Below are 14851 nucleotides of genomic sequence, written 5' to 3'. Positions count from 1 at the left end.
CACTCCCGAATCATGTCTTGGTTAGCTGTTGTCAGAAATATTAAATACATTTTTCAGAGTTACTAGGTGTGTTAGTGTGTCTCTGTGTCTGTGTGTGTTTGCATATGTGTGGGTACGGGGGGGGGGGTGTATGATTATACCTAAATAGCATTTTACAAAGTAATTTCATGTTTTTTCCCTTATCTAATCTTGAAACTTATCCTGGGAAATCAGGAGGGTCTATTTGACAGATAAATATAAAGAGGTATATTTTTGCTGTGGCAAAAAAACACATCCAAGGCAGTGTGCCTAGTGTTTAGCACAGACCAAATTGAAAACCACATTCTCCATTCACAAACTTGTCGCTAGCCTCAGTCTTTCATGACTATACTACCTCACAAAGTTATTAAAAGATTAAATGAGAACACACCTAAATGCATGGCCCATTCTAAGTGCTCGAAAAAGTACTCCAAAAATGCAATCTGGTATATTGGAGGCTTACATTTTCTAGAATGAATGAGATTTTTATGTTATCTCATTTACTGGGTCCGTGGAGACAGCTGATTTGAATGCACTATCCCTACTTTGTGCCTGACACCCTGGGTAACCGCACCCATTTAGTCATTGTTCCGGGGATGCTCTGTTCTGTTGTCACCATTGCCACTGGTACAGCTCAGCTGATCTGCTTGCAAAGGGAAAACAGCCCTGCAGATACATTCTGCATATGAGCACGCAAACAAACAAACAGACAATGAAGAGGAAGTCAGGGTCCACAGAAGAGAAACAGCCACCATCTTTTTGTTACCCCAAAAGATAAAGACCCCAGTTTTTGTTATATCTGAAAGATAAGTTTACAGTCGGGAGACTGTGCATTGCGTAGTGAAAGATTTTAAAGGTTTATTTAGAAAAGGAAAAGTATACCTCCAAGAACGGGGGCGGGCTGAACCAGGGGAGGAAAAGTGTCTTTCTCCCCCCTCCCCCGCTTACACCCTTACAGGTGGTCTCTTGATTGATCGATGGCTCTTGTCCCTGGAATGCTTAGTCATGTTTGGCCCCTACTGAGCATGTCCTTACCCATGATGTATACAGGAAAACCCATTGAGGGTGGGAGGGCCTAAACTGAAATGTTCATTTAATACAATGGACATTGATTGGTGTCCGGTTAAGTCTTTTCTACTACCAGGCAGTCGTGGCTGTCAGGTTCTAACTGGTTTCTTGCTGGCACTTGTTCAGAAGTCCCTTTATGTGGTCCCTTTAAGACAGGCTTAGCGCCGTCTTCCGGCCCATCCTCCCTCCCCTCCACCTATCTGCCCCGTGCCCCCACTTATCTAACCACCTAACAGTTTTGTCATTTTTCTCTGTCTGACCAGGTAGGTTTGGCGGCTGAGTGATTGTGGCTAATTCCTTTAGAAGTGAGCAGAGTCATGAGGTGAAGGGTGGGGATGACGGTCGGATGTGTGCTGCAGATGTGCATGGTCAGTTAGGTTGGGTATTTTACCTGCTGCAGAAACTAGTTCTCACTAGAATGACCACACATCCTGGTTTTTCCATCAGAAAGGTTTCCAGAGATGTGACACTTTCAGTGCTAAAAACAGAAAAGTCCCTGGCTAATTGGGACAAGCGATCACCCTATGCCCAGGCTAGTTTGCTGAAACCCGTAATCTGATGTTTCAGGGCCCAGTGGGAGACTCTTCCCCTGCCTCTGCTGGGCAGCCTCAGCCCAGGCTTCTGGAAGCCCACTGTAGAACTCATCTGCATTAGGTGTTTGGTCCCCTGAGTTGCATTCTTCTTACTTACAGCCCCACATAATTTGCAAGGGGAAAAAAAAGAGTTAATGAATAGATATTTATAATCCCATTTAAATTTTTCTCCCATATTTTCCCTTAAACTTTGGCACCTGCTACTACTTGTCTGTGAGCAGAAAACAAAAGGAATCAAAAAGAGCAAACAAATGTTGATGAGAAAATTCAGAAACAGCTGAGATGCTTAGTTTTCAACAGCTTTCTTTCTCCACAAATATGTGGACACGTAGTTTTGATTTTCTCCTGCATATTTATAACATAGTTCTGTTTTCCTGATAGTAAACCTGTTTCTCCTTCTTCTGGTAGACCAAAAAGTAAAAGCTAAAAATAATGCTGATAAATGCTAAGATTTATTGAGTACCTACTATGTGCTAGGCACTAGACTGTGCATTTTAATGAGATTAATTTGTTTACTCTTTACATGAACTTTATATCCATTTTACACTTGAGCAAAATGAGGCACAGAGAGGTGAAATTACTTCCTCAAGGTTAATGAAACAGCTGGTGAAAGGAGATAGCTCTGTTTTTGAGCCCAGGGGTCTCAGTGGTCCATCTCTAGAGGCCAAACTAGCAGTTTCCTAGGTAATCATTTTAGTATCATCATCTTCAGGCCCTTGGCCTCCTGCACAACCATGAGAACTCATGGCCTAGAAGACATTGCCTCTAACCCTTCAGCCTTTGGATGATGTGAGCATTTTTCCCTATGTGCCTGGAAATTCTCAGAAGAGATATCATGTGAAGAATATAAAGGCTTTCTATCTTTTTGTTCCCTATATTTCTTGGGAAAATGAAAGTTTTAAAGAAACCTAAAATATGCAATGAGAGTCAAATTATAAAATATCTCTCTTCTGGGACATCACCTATACCCCTGCTGAAGGACACAGTGTAAAAGTAACACAGGCATCAGCATAGACAGCCCTAGATTTAGATCTTCAGCGACGACTCTTTTCAGGCCTTCTTAACCTAAGGATGTTACTAGCCTTAACAAGTCTCAGCTTTCTCATTTTTAAAATTGGGGGCACAGTATGTACCCCTGCCTCCCCCCTGATGTTGAGGACTCTGCTCTTCATCTCATGGCTTTGCACCCTAATTGGTTACTACTCTATTTATAACCAAGATTGGTGCAGATTACTTTTTACTCCTGAACAGGTCTTCTATCCTGAATCTTTGTGTATGTTTTCTATCTTTTCAAGATAAAGGAAGGAGATAATAACATTTAGTAAGGGTATGATACTGCATGTATATATACATATATATCAGATGCTGCAGAGCATTATTATTTCATAAAGTCCTTCTATCACTCACAATATGCATTTAGTATTTTGCAACGGAAGTCCAACTACAGTGATTTAGTCAAGCAGCAATTTTAATTGTCTCCTGCAACAAGATGCATTCCAGGCCGATGTGTTGGCTCCATGCTTCATTGGAGTTGTGACTGCCCAGTCTCCGCCACTGTCTCCATGTTTCAGACCAGAAGAAAGACAAGATCAAGAGCAAAGGGTGAATGCCTGCTGAGTCTGTCTGCATTTGAAAAGTTTTCTGCAAAGCTCCAAGGAGTGACTTTCATTTATATCTCATCATTAAGAATTGTGTCACAAACTTATAAAGGACGCTGGAGAATTCGGTGCTTTAAGCTAGACGTATTGCCCCCCTAAACTTATTTAGGGTTAGTTCGCAAATAAGAAGACAAACGTGGATATTGAGGAAGCTCCCAGAAATGTCTATAGCAGCATGCCCCAAATTCGGTGAGCATGCAGGGGTTTTAATTGTCCATGTTTACCTGTTTCAGAGAGCTGAGGATGCTAACCCCAAGTGACACAGTCACAGCCTAACTCTGTCTACATCTCTCCACTCTGTTACATCCTTCTTAAGGGTTATTGCCCCTAACAAGCCTCTTCCTTCCTGAAGAAGTTGCAAGAGAGAAGTATCTTACATTTTTCTCACCTCAAAATCCTGGAGGATTTGGAAACGTAATTTGTGTCTGCACCTCTTCTGTTCCAGGCACCATTCCAGGTAGTTGTTTTCCCGCCGAAGATTCTGTGCTCAGAAAAGCCAAGCAGCCAGTCCTCCCATGACCCCACAGCTGATAAGAGTTCTGGCTCACTGGCAGGTGGATCAAGTCCCTTCTCTTCATCACATAGTGTGACCAACCAAGAGTATTTAAAATTGAATAGAGGGAATCTCAAAGATAGAACCACCTTCAAGATCTACCACAGAGGAATTCCAGACAGTGGCCTCTTATATAGGTGTGGATTATTTTCAGTGTGGTCCTAAATCAGAGCAGGGAATGTGAGACAGAGCAAAAGTCTTTCTCTCTTCTTCCTTTTCTACTTTGTAGCATCATAGAAGCTCAATAATAAAGAACCTAATCCTAGCAGCTGCCTCAATGCATTTCGTGCATATTGTCTTCTCTTGGTTCTTCCAACAACCCTGAGCAGTGGGCCAGGCAGGGACTTAAATCCTGTGTCTGAATGAAGAAGTGGCCAGAGTGTTTGATGCAAAAATAACAGCTGAGCTCACAATCTCAAACCTAACGCTTTCAAGTGTTAACTTTTGTGTTTCTTCCATAAACTCAGTCTCCCCGATCCTTTATGAAGGAGCTTTCTGATGAAATATGAAGTGAAGTTGTACTTTGTGTAATTGTATTTTTATTAAGCAGTATCTAAATTAATATTTAATTTCCTTGCCAATCTTTATCAGGACTTATTCAGAGCACTCGGCTTTTTCTTTTCCTTTTTCTTGAAAAAGAATTAGTATTCAACTTATTTATGAGAAAACAATTATGTACTAATGAATCAGCTGATATTTTTTAGATTAATTTGCTGAAATGAATGTCATTATATTAAAATAGATAATTAATAGCTAATTTGGATTCACATCAAATAGTTTTTTTAATGTGCGATATATTGAAAAAAAAATCATCATCCACTAATGCCACTAGCATTAGTGACAGAGATTTGTTGAGACCTTGGAGAACATCCTGAATACAAAAAGGTACAGGTCTACTAGGTTGTAGATTTCCTCGGCAATAGGCTTCCCACCACGCCTTGCACACAGAATGCATTCAAATGTTTATTGAACTGACAAATGAAGGAAGGAAGGTAGAAAGGAAGAATATACTCATTCATTTGGAGAAGAAAGGTCTTCCTTCCTTTTCTAATGTGTGTTGTTGCAGTACCCTGACAGAAGGGATGCCTCACAAGAGGCAGGGAACTTTATCCCTATTCTCTGAGCCTAGCAGAATGTGCAGCACTTGGAATACATTATATTAATAAATTGTTGCTGGATAAATAAATAAAGGATAAACACATATTTCTATACCATTAAACTTCCTCTTTAGTGTCCCTCCTGCCCATGTCTCTCTCTTCTATATTTTGTCACATGTGATTGGTTGAAAGATGTTGAGATTAACCCTTCTGAATGTGACTTCCTTCTAAAACTTTCATCTTTTTCACATGCTGCTTAGTCCAGCCAACCCACCTGGGCAATGGGATTGGAAGGTGAATAGTGTCATAAGGAAGCACTGGTGTGTTGAAAGGTTGGGCACCCCGTTCCTCTGCAGACTTGCTGATTGCTCAGTCTTCCTCAATATGCTTCTCTCCCCACCAAAAGCCCTTTTGTCCCTCCCTAATTAATTATGGATAAGAAAAGTAAATATGCCCCTTTTGTGGTCTTTAATAAATTAATCCCTGAGGAAATTTCCTGCTGTGGCATAAAAACAAAAGGTTGCAAGTTGATTACCGTCTTCATTGTTAGAATCCAGGAATGGAAAAATGGCTTCTTCTGGGATTACTTTGCCTTCTTTGTCCAGGGCTAAATTTCAGAGCAGGAGACTGTTGGCATGGTAATATATTTCAGTGCTAAAGGAAATAATGAACAACATCAGGTGATTAGAACAGAAACTGCAGGTGACAAAGAGGAATTTAGTAGAAACTTTGACCTCTCCTAACTCTTCAGAAAAATGAGCTGTTAAACTGTTGTGGGATATTGCAAGTACAACCAAGGATGCCTTCACTTGAGCCTGAAACCTGACAGGTGAATCATTGTGAATAAATAAAGACATATGAATTATCCAAAGATGAGTCATTAAAGTGAAAGTAAAAGGGATCTTTGGAGCCACAGATGTCATCCTCTTGAGAGACTCACCCAAAGCCACACAATTAAGAAGGTACATATACACAGGCACACATGCAGGTGTGTGTGTATGTGTGTGTGTGTGTGTGTGTGTGTGTGTGTGTGTGAGAATGCATGCATGTATATGCAATCATTATTCCTGACAGTAATCATACGAGAGAGGCACTACTGTATTTACCATATTTCATCAATTCTAAGATGCATACTTTAACATCTTTGAATTTGGAACAGATCTTAAAATTTCTTAAAACTTCTGTAGGCTGCTATTAAAGTTCTTCTTCCAGAGAAGTTTGCTTCCACTAGTCACATGGGAGGGCACTATCAACCCAAGCCCTCTTAAAATTTTCTGTTTGCGAGTTTCTTGCTTTCGGTTTTTTAAATCTGTGTTGGGGGTTATACCGACAGTGTAAATCCAGAAGGCGAGAAGACCTGACCACTTGTGGTTTAAGTTCTTAAGAGCAATTCCCCCTCCACTGCCAAAGCTGAGACATGCACACTTCCTGGATGTCTCATTGTTTCACCTACCATGAAGGCATAGCCCTCTGGCATCCCAGATTCCTGTGGGGGTCTTCTACTGGACTACTGAGCTAGGACATTTTTTCTTTCTTCGTAGAACATAAAATAACTGCATGCCATTTCTAAAGTCTTTATAATATTTATTCTAGGAGCTGGGCCATAACTGACTTAGTCTTTCTACTTCTATTGAACTTTTAAATATTTAAACTGTACCTTGTTCACTATCTCAGTGTTAGCAAGATTTCTCTAGTTGAGTTGTAAACTGTTGAAAGGCAGGAACTATGTCAATACACTTCTCTCTGGATGTCGCTACTTCTAGTGTATAAGCACACACACACACACACACACACACACACACACATATATGCATGTGACCAGTCAAGTTTTGGTAGACATGGGATCAGAAACCACCTTAAGTGGTCAGATGTCTCCAGTTTCCCAAAATGTCTCCATGTTCTCCTGAAATCTCCTACCCCACACCTCTGTGTTCACATGTGCAGGAAAAAAAAATAGAATTCATTAGACCAACAGTCCTGTGGACTGAAAAAATACACAGCCTCAAAGTTGAGGGGTGTTTTATTTGGTGGACATTCTGAGGACTTCAGGCCCAAGAGGCAGCCTCTCAGATAGCTCTAAGAGATTTCTCTGAAGAGATAGGGGAGGAGCCAGGATACATAGGAGTTTTTGCAACAAAGACCAGGTAGTCAGAGCATCAAAAGATTACTGTTAATTAAAGAAAACCAGGTATCTCAAGTTAAGGAATTTAGCACTTTATTATGTATGGGAAGATGCAAAATTCTGGGCTCATTGAAATCATTTCTTGGATATGTACCTTAGCCATCTAGGGCCAGTCTCCTGTTCTTTCCCATCCTGAGTTCCCTCAGGAGACACTGCTGGGTGTGACTGCAGTTTGATAGCTTGATGGCTGCAACATTCTTTGTTTACTGATATGGCAGGCAATATTTTTCATTCACAGTCCCAAAGCTTCATACCAACAAAGCAACAAAAATTACTACAGTCCCACCTGGCCCTGATTGTCCTCTTCCTGGCACTGGGTAAGAATCTGTCCCCACCCTTGACCTACTTCTACCCCTCCTAACTCATTCTCTTTGACTAGACCACAAGAATTCTCACTTAATGTTTTGCTCCAGGAGATTATGTGAAGAGGCATGGAACGAACAAAGCAGTGAGAGTTGGTAGGTCTGACTTCTTTCTGCTTCTCCTCCACTGACTCAGTGAAAGACCCTGGACACACACTGCCCCTCTCTGGGTTGCTTCCCTTCTGTGATATGGCTTATGATTTCTGTGGTCTCCTTCAGTTCTTCCCAGAATTTAAGGACTGGTTTCAACTTCCACCTTGCTCATATGTAAACTGGGTCTTCTCCATCATCATATTTTCTCTCTTGACCTTCAGTTGGCTCACCTTTAAACTGGGATCATGAAACTGAGTTCACAGACTTTTGTTGAGGTAAACTAGAAGCAGATGGGCAAGTAGCTGTTCTAAATAAGTTAGTGATGATGTGGTCATGATGTGGTTGAAATAGTAAGATGGCTCTGGGAGGATATTGTAAGGATGGACATGAGAAACGAAAGGGTAAGGAAAGGGGATGAAGAGGAAGAAAGAATCAAGGAACAGCAGGAAGGAAGGAAGGAGACAGGGAGGGATGGAGGGAGGAAAAGGAAAGCAGAGAATGAAGGGAATGAATGTGCAGACAGAGAAGAGTTTGGACAGAGTTTTTAGATATGCAAGGAAATACATGCTTTAAGTTGGTACTTCCCAATTAGTGTGGCTACAGTCCAATTCAGCTACCTAAACTTTAAGGTGGTGTGACTTCAGCATTTAGTGAAAATGTGCATTATAAATAGGCATGTAAATGGCTCAGCATGGGGGCTGAAAGTTGGAGGCAGCTTTTGGCAGAGGTAATAATGAAGTGAATCCCATTAGTGATGGAAAGGCAATTAAGGAAAACCTCAATGAAGCTCAAGATCTGAGCATTCAGCTCAAAGACTGGGATTTTTGGAGGAAAAAAGTTTAAGCACCGGGAGGCTGTTTATAATGACTTTAATTAGATTGAAAATGAATTGTTTTGCTCTTTTTTTCTCTCTTCAAGTTCGCCTTTTAGGTAATAGAGCGTCTGTAACAACACTGAGGTGCGCTTGTCAACTGCAGGGATCACGTATGTGCAGGAGGTGTTTAGTGAATGACAGTGATTTCACGATATGGTTATGCTCCCTGCAAGAACATGAGGATGCCTGCCATTTCAGTCACCAAAAGCCAGTGGATAGGCTGTACACTTGTTAATGAGGAGAATCTTTGTTTGGCTTGACCTTATTATCAGGGTATTTACTCCCTAGCAAGACTCAGGTTGAAAATCGCCTTCAGTCTCTAGAAGCATGTAACATGTCATGGATTTCAGCAACCCCGATTTTTGTTAAACACTGCGATTTGAGAGTCAAGGGAGTGCACATTGAATGTTGATGTTTGGAAACCTTATAGAATGAAGGAAAGATATTGCATAAGTTACCTTTAGTCTTAAAATTCTATGTCATCTTATTGATATCAACAGAAAAAAGTATCTTTTATTGTTGATATTAGTTTAGGTACTACATTACACAATAGTTGGAATTTACAAAATAATATGTCTTGTCTCATTCTGTCTTCAAAAACACATTTTCATTGAGGTATGAATATCCCTATTCTATAGATAAGGAAACTGAATCGCCAGCAGTTTAAGTGATTTGTTCAGTGTCATTACAGCTAATAAAATGGCAGAGACGATACACAAACGGAAGCTTTATAAGCCTGTTGTCCACATCTCCCCCACATAAAAGAGGGATTATCCTTAAGGTGGTTCTGTCCAACAAACGAGAAGCAAATGTCCAGTGGCTTTTCTGGTGCAGTTTAGTGTTTAGTGTATAACCAGAACCCGACTTAAGAGTCGCCTGAGTAGACCTGAATGGGTACATAGAGAGGAAAAGTGGGTTCTACTGCAATACATTTAATTTGACTGTTGATCATAACAGGGCTTTATCATCCCAATGATTGAAAAGTATCCGTTATTTTTAGATTGAAAGTAACCTGGAGGTTGGACAACCCTTGCCCAGCTGGTAGATAAATTTCCATGGCAACCGATTATTAGGCAGAGACTGATTCCAGAGGCAGACAGTCTGCAGAGCACTGATTTTCAGCCCTGGCTGCACATTAGAATCATTGGGGAGCATTTAAAAAATATTGAGGCCTAGGGTCTACCCCTAGAGGTGCTGATTTAATTGGTTTGGAATATAGTTACAGCATCAAGATTTTTTAGGTCACTCAAATGATTCTAATGTGCCACTTGGTTGAGAACTGCTGTTACAGAGTGTGATTTTTAAGTAGTATATGTAGTTATAAAGATTATGCACTACCTGGGAGAATTTCAGGGGATTTCAGCTAGTTCAGATCCCTATTCCTTCCTTCTTTCCTTCCTTCCCTCCCTCCCTCCACACCTCCCTCCTTCACTCCCCCTTCCTCTCTCTCTCCTTCCTTTCTTAACACAAGTATTTGCTGAGCACTCATTGTGATACGTTGCTCAGTGCCACCCCTAAAACCATCACTGTAGTTTAAACTTCATCATCTTGAGCCTGGGATATTTGCCAGCTTTCTAACTGGTCTACCAGCCTCCATTTTTGGTCCCTGTAGTCCCATCCCACACAGTTCACAGTGTATTTCTTCAAAAATGCTTCGCTGCTTATAAGTGATAGTACAGAGTATTTGTCTTTCTTTGACTTATTTCAAGCACAAAACTCTCTAGGTCCATCCACATTGTTGCAAATGGCAGAATTTCATTTTTATGACTGAGTAATATTCCATTGTATAGATATACCACAGCTTCATGATCTGTTCATCTGTTGGTGAACACTTAGGTTGCTTCCATACTGTGGCTAGTATAAATAATGATGCTATGAACATTGGGGTGCATGTATCTTTTCAAATTAGGGTTTTTGTTTCCTTCAGATATATACCCAGGAGAGGAATTGCTGGATTATGTGATAGTTCTAGTTTTAGTTTTTTGAGGAACCTCCATACTGTTTTACACAATGGCTAACAAAACAGAAACAGAATCACAGATATAGAGAACAAACTAATGGTTACCAGTGGGGAGAGGGAAGTTGAGAAGGGCAAAATAGGGGTACAGGATTAAGAGATATAAACTACTATGTATACAATAAATAAGTAATAAGGGTATATTACACAGCAAGAGCAATATAGCCATTATTTTGTAATGACTTTAAATGGAATACACTCTCTAAAAATACTGACTCACCATGTTGTATGTATACCTGAAACTAATATAATATTGTAAATCAAGTATACTTCAATTAAACAACGCTTTACTGTTTAAAACTTCTCAGTAAATTTCTTTGATAACCACAGAGAGGATAAATATGAGACTTTATAGTATGGCATAAAAAGTTCTTACTATCATATCCCTGTTTGCCTGTTCAGCTTTAACTCCCAAAGTAAACAAGTAACACTGAGTTTGCAGCCCAGTAGGAACAAGGATCAGGATCTTTTAACATCCATGACAGTATGTACACCATTCTGCCCAGCATTTCATGAAACAGTTGGATTTGGTTTTGAAACTGGTAGTACTAAGCAATAAGCCAATGATTAAAAATGCTTCTAATTGTCCTGAAATTCAGTCACCAGAGACAAATAAGTAACAGCCATTCATCATCTCTTGGCAGAAGCTGTTTGCTGGAGGAGTTGGAACACTCGGTCTCTGCTTTCATTAAAAGGTAAGGGCAATATTGCAAGTGACAGTTGTTTGGGATCGGAATCTTTGGATCTGAATTTTTTATTTTAATTTCTCTCTATATGCGTTGTTAGGACATAGTATAATTGGCTTTCCACAAAGCCCTGAAAAACTTGCCGATTGTTTTGTGTTGCTGTATTTTAAAAGGGAAAACGTCAAGAGAAGAAAATGAAATCTCTTTCTTTGGAAAACAGCCCTGGTCAGTGAAAATTATGCTATTTGAGCTGAATGTTGGCCAGGCTTCAGAGAGAAGCCTGTGACGTGCTCAGTCATGGGGAAAGGGTCCATGCTTTACTTGATGGGCACAGGTTAAAGGACACCAGTCGGCATCCAGAGGGATTTGACAACTTGTGTTTGGTTGGGACAAGCTTTGACATCCGTGGGGGTCTGAACCGAGGTGTAGGCCTTTTTCTTTTTTTAATAGCATTGCTTTAAGTAGCAGCGTCTGGTCTTCAACTGCCAGTTTATAATTGAGGACTGGAGACTGTAAATTCCAGGGAAGTTGGTTAAATGTAATGGAAGGACTGTGATCCCAAAGAAAGGAATTAGAGCAAAAGCAGATGAAGGAAAAAGCTCAGTCTTCTGTCTGGTGTGTGCAGCAAGGCAGGCACTGGGAGGATGCTTGGAAGATGGGTTCCCTAAACTCATCCCCGAGTTCTGTATCGACCCTAGGATAGAAAACTCATTCCAAATCCCATTTTCTTAGGAGCCCTGAGCGACTAAGGCACTCCACTTAGTGATTTGTAGTGTCAAGCAAGTTGATTTTCTTTGTGTCCCATGTCCTCTTATGTAAAGCAGGATGGGTGATTGACAGCACCTACCTCACAGACCTGGGTGCTCGGGAAATGAGTCCAGGCATGGCCATCGCTCCTCTCAGCGACCCACTGGCCGCAGAGAATGACCCAAGCAAAACTGCTTCCATTTGGTGACGTGCATTTTGATTGTAAAGTATTGCTTGGAAATAGTACTGCAGTATGACAGCAAAATTGCTCACTCGTAACACTGGTTTTCTTTCTTTTCACATGTTCCTTTTCTGAAATGCCCAACCTAGCACCGGTAGATATTGGTATAATTATGTGATTTTGTGTTTGAAGAGTTGCTTCTTATTTAGATTGCATGAGTGTCAGGCGTGGGCCTGACTTTTGGTTTGCTCTAAGTTGGTTTTGGAACTCCTATCAGCAACTTCCATTCTGAAAATAAATGCAGCCAAGTGAGACTATATTTGCCACCAATGAGCTACTATATATGGCCTAGGAAACTAATAGTCCAAGTGTGTTTGGAAGTATTTGTGCTCACTAACTATATAGCCAACCTGAACAAATGGGCATGGAATAGTTCTATTAGCTTCTGTTTGCTCTGATCCTTAGAAAGTAGACAGGTAATGTCAAGCCACCCTTGCAGGTGAAGAGTACACTCCTAAAATTCACCCAGGCCGGCATTGCACTGCTTCTAGAAATGATGGGAAAGGCTACAGGTGTCCAGATATTCCACTGAGATGGAAGTGAGCTGGCAGGTTCTAGCATCTTGAAAGGGGGTAGGGAAGGTGAGATGAGAAGGAATACGCGGGCACATTAGCGTGGGTGTGGAATACACATACAGGTTTCAGACTTGAGATGGGGAGAAAGTCGAGGTCCCCTAGGATGGGCATGTAAGGATCTCCAGCTGAGCGTATGTAGTCAGGAACCAAAGTGGTGTTACGGACTATTGCATTGACTTGCTTTATTTAAGGTAGACTCATAAAACACCAGAGTGGGGAGTAGCATTCTTTAGTCTCATAATGAGGGAGCACGGGATGAGAAACACTGGAGTAAGTAAGCACTCCTCCGGGGCCCGCCTCCAGCCCTCTACACTAGGCCGTCGGCACGAGGCCAAGGGAGTAGGCAAGGGGACCAAACTCAGAGCGCAGTGCGGCCTGACTGCTGCATCTCGCCCTGCGTCTAGAGCGCAGCTCTTACGCTTCAGTGTGTATCAGGATCACATGGAGGGCTTGACACAATACAAGGGTGCGTCTTCGCCCCTAGAAATCGTGATCCAGGAGGCCTGGGGCGGGGCCTGAGGACTGGCCTGTCTAACGGGCCCTCAGGGGATTCTGGAGCTGGACCACTGATGTGGGATGCACACTTTTTAAAACTCTTTCTCTTGCCCTTTTTCTATGCTAGAAAGTTAGACGTGGGGTAGATGAAGACACCTTACTGCTCGTCATCTAATGAAACAGATTCCTGGCAGAGACGCAAAACTCTAGTCTTTCACTTATACAGACACCCAGATTCTAGCTGAAACCCCCAAGTTATTGTATAAAAACCAAGGCTTGTAAAGATAAAGGGAGTCATCCAAATTCGCACTAGGTGAGATTTAAACCCGCAACTCTTGACCCCAGATCCAGGGTTTTTTCTAAAACACTCCTTCTGGTTGAGAGTTCTGGGCTGAGCGACTCTTTCTGACCAAGATTATAATGAAAACAGAAAAAAAATTTATACTGTAACTCCATTCTACTATAAACAGCAGGGAGTGAAATTAAGTTAAGGAAAGCATTGACAAATCTATTTCAAAGGCATTCAATTCCAGCCTGGACAGACTTATCTCTCCATCTTGTCTGGATGTCACCTGGGCCATCTGGCTGCATTCTGCTTTACTGGGGACCTCTGGGTATTTTGAGTTGTTTTTCCCTATAAAGAAATAAACCATAAAAGTAGATTTTATTGATGAGGGAAGATAAATTTGCAAAAATCACTGCAATCAGTCATATTTAGGCTTACATTTTTATAGCTGTCAGCCTACTTGTGACCGTAAATACAAACTTTTCTTTCCCTGTGTACAATTGCTAAAATCAGCAAATGACAAAAACCAAGAGGAATGAGTAAAAACAAGTGTCTTTCCTGTTGACTCTCTGTAAATTTCACCTGGGTTCATTTTTCCCACAGACTTTTCTCCAAGTTATTATTATTTTTTAATCAAGGTATTTTTACACAAAATAGTTCAATCCTCAGGCGAAATCTGGTGCCAGTTCTTCTAAGAATAATGTTTATTTCAAATTACCATCTTGAACTTGGAACGGCAGGTGCAGTAAAGGGGACCCTAAGACTAACACACGAAGACCTTGGTGTTGAGTTGGGATCTTGTGCTGACTAGTTTCTGCTAATATGTTGTTTCTTGGATCCCTGGTCCTTTCATCTGTAAGTTAAAAATAATTACATGGACCCTGACCTGAGTCGGAAGGAAGAGTTTGCACTCACATAAAATGATTTGAGAGATAGAAATGCTATACAAATGGAAGGCACTACTGTTAGTGCTCAGTAAGAAATGAATAGAATACTTGCCCTCTCATTCACTCTTCCATGCCCCCCGCCCCACAATCTCGACAATGTTGGCTTATTGTCTTCTCTTTCAGAGGAATCAGAAACGCATTGCTAGTTTGTTTCCCAGGAGCAGTCAGTGCAGGGAACCACTTCATATACAAGAACAGGCATTGACCTGGAGGGCAGCACAGACCTTGCACACTGAGGTCCAGCCAGAGGATGGTGACTCATTTTACTCTTCAGCAGAATTCTCATAATAAAAAAACATTGTCTTCTCTGTTGATTTGAATTGAAGGAAAACAGGGTGGATAGTAGAAACTCTATGACA

The 14851-nt window shown here is 41.1% G+C and overlaps 1 protein-coding gene across 1 annotated transcript in view; it reads left to right on the top strand.

Moving 5' to 3' along the window:
- Positions 1–14851, top strand: part of TENM4 (teneurin transmembrane protein 4) — a 2614134-nt gene that overhangs the window by 1121770 nt on the left and 1477513 nt on the right. Inside the window, exon 6 of the mRNA XM_032488752.1 lies at positions 11160–11210. The gene's annotated coding sequence lies outside the window, so the exon portion shown is untranslated. The remainder of the gene's footprint in view (positions 1–11159; positions 11211–14851) is intronic.

This window comes from Camelus ferus, chromosome 10 (assembly GCF_009834535.1).
Source record: "Camelus ferus isolate YT-003-E chromosome 10, BCGSAC_Cfer_1.0, whole genome shotgun sequence".
Taxonomy (NCBI): Eukaryota; Metazoa; Chordata; class Mammalia; order Artiodactyla; family Camelidae; genus Camelus; species Camelus ferus.
This window is presented reverse-complemented; position numbering and strand designations above follow the sequence as displayed.